Source organism: Elaeis guineensis, chromosome 7, assembly GCF_000442705.2.
Source record: "Elaeis guineensis isolate ETL-2024a chromosome 7, EG11, whole genome shotgun sequence".
Lineage (NCBI taxonomy): Eukaryota > Viridiplantae > Streptophyta > Magnoliopsida > Arecales > Arecaceae > Elaeis > Elaeis guineensis.
The window spans coordinates 79,292,074-79,294,269 of NC_025999.2; the positions used below are offsets into that span (position 1 = coordinate 79,292,074).

A 2,196-nucleotide genomic window follows, 5' to 3' on the forward strand; every position below is an offset into this window, starting at 1 on the left:
CTGACACTTGCAGCCAAAAATGCTTTTTTGGTACATTAGTGGTCCTTTTCCTAGTGCAAAGATCTTTTAAAAATTTGGCATAAGTTGGAACCTGATGGATTATATCTAAAGAGAAATATTACTTGGACTTGTTTAAATATCTCTAAAATTTTTGTCTAAATGTTCAGATTTATTGGATTCAGTCTGTTTGGAAAAGGAGCTCTAGGACTTTAAGTACTGGACTAGGTGAATTTTCAGTTTCTGGTGCTTGAGGTTGAAAGGTAGTAGTTTTAGAAGGTGACTCGGCAGATGAGTCCTCTATATCATCAAGTGCAACTACCTTATTGTCTATTTATTTTCCGATCTTAAGGTATGAATGGCATTTACACCATTAACTTGGTTTTCTTGTTGGGGTCGTGGACCATTTTGGTTCCTAGGATTTGGCTCAGGTTGGCTAGGTAACCTACCATGTTCTCGTTCACTAATGGTCGAAGCCAGCTGACTTACTTGCATTTTCAGACGGGCTATAGCTTGGGTGTTATTATTTATGAGTTAACCCGTGGTTTGCATAAAGCTGGTATGTGTCTTCATCATGGCTTCTAGGCTTTTCTCTAAAGAGGTAATTTTTTGTCATTATCATGGAAGCCTGGCGGGTTGTTCATCACTGGGTTGGACCTTAGATTTTGCTGATTGAAATTTGGATTGCCTACATTAGGATTCTGGGACCATGAGAAATTCGGATGATTCCTCCAACCTGGGTTATATGTGGGTGCATAAGGATTGTTCAATGGTCCTTGATAGGTGGCATTCACCTGTGCACACTCATTCGAGTAGGAACATTCTCTAAGACATGGTCTGGTGCATTGCACCCTTTACACATGGGTGCAGATATTTGATTTACATTGGCTGGTCTCTGTAATTCTAAGGCTTCCAATCTACGTGTTAAGGTTGCAATCTTGGCCTCTGATGCTAGGGTTGGTTGAATTTGATGCATTCCTCCTCTTGAAGGTGTAGCTTTATCAGGTTCCCTAGTTGTTTTCCACTGTAAATTTTTCTCGGCTAGGTCTTCTAAGAATTGCCAAGCTTCAGTAGTTTCTTTGTCCATAAATTGGCCTTGGCACATGGACTCTAGCATGTTCTTGAGTTTGAATCTAACCCCTCATAGATGATCTGGCATAGTCTCCAAGTTTCTATTCCATGGTGTGGGCATTGGGTCAAAAGATTCTTGAAACGATCAAGTACTTCCAAAATGATTCACCAGCTAGTTGGTAAAATTGATTTATTTCATTCCTAATCCTAGCTGTTTTATGATGGGGGAAATACTTTTTCAAAAATGTTCTCACAAAGCCCTCCCAGGTAGTGACAGAATGGTTTGGCAGACTATAAAGCCACTTCTTAGCATTATCCTTAAGGGCAAAGTTGATTAATCTAAGTTTGACCTCATCCTCTGTTAATTGCAGTTTCATGGTTGCACATACCTCCTCAAATTCTCTAATAAATATATAAGCATCCTCTAATCCTGTGAATTTTGGAAGCATATTTATGATTTGAGGTTTGATTTCAAAATTGTTAGCTGTGGGTTGTGGCAACCTGATACAAGATGGTTGGATGGAGCCAACTGGATAACACAAATCTTAAGGGTCATGGGTTGGATTGGTTCAGCCATTGGAAAACAGGAACTCAATTCTAACTAGACGACCCGACACTCTTCTCCACACACGAGGTGTACGGTTCTCGATGTTTATACAATTTTTTTTTATAAAATTTTTATGTATAAGAAAAAGAAAGAAAAGAGAAAAAGTTCTAAAGAAAAGATCCTAAGGAGTCCTAAATCTAAAGAAAAGTAACCAAATTAATTTAAATTTTAATAAATTTTTTTTTATTTTTTTAAACAAGTGAAAAATAATTAAACTCAATCTATCCTAGGGTTAACCTAAATCTAGACAGCTCTTAACTGTTCCAAGATGACCCTTCAAGCCTTCCAAGTGGAGATTGATCAACTAGTTAGCCAGGTAAGTATAAGAGGTGGGAGGTTCACTCATCGTTGCCTTTCTAGACACCAAACGAGTTGGCCAGGCCAGCAACTGAACCAATTTAACAAACCACCCTCAGGGACTTGCCTAGACACCAACTAATCAAACAACTCAAACTTGGTAGAACTCTTAGGGTTCCTTGTCCTATTGAGCTCGAATTCCTTAAGGTTGACGTCTAATTGAT

The 2,196-nt window shown here is 38.5% G+C and overlaps 1 non-coding gene across 1 annotated transcript; it reads left to right on the forward strand.

Annotated features, from left to right (window-relative positions):
- Positions 1-1,171: 1,171 nt before the first annotated feature.
- On the forward strand, positions 1,172-1,277 carry LOC140859600 (small nucleolar RNA R71). The gene has a single exon (XR_012143140.1). It is a non-coding gene; the product is annotated as a small nucleolar RNA R71 (small nucleolar RNA).
- The last annotated feature ends 919 nt before the right edge of the window (positions 1,278-2,196 follow it).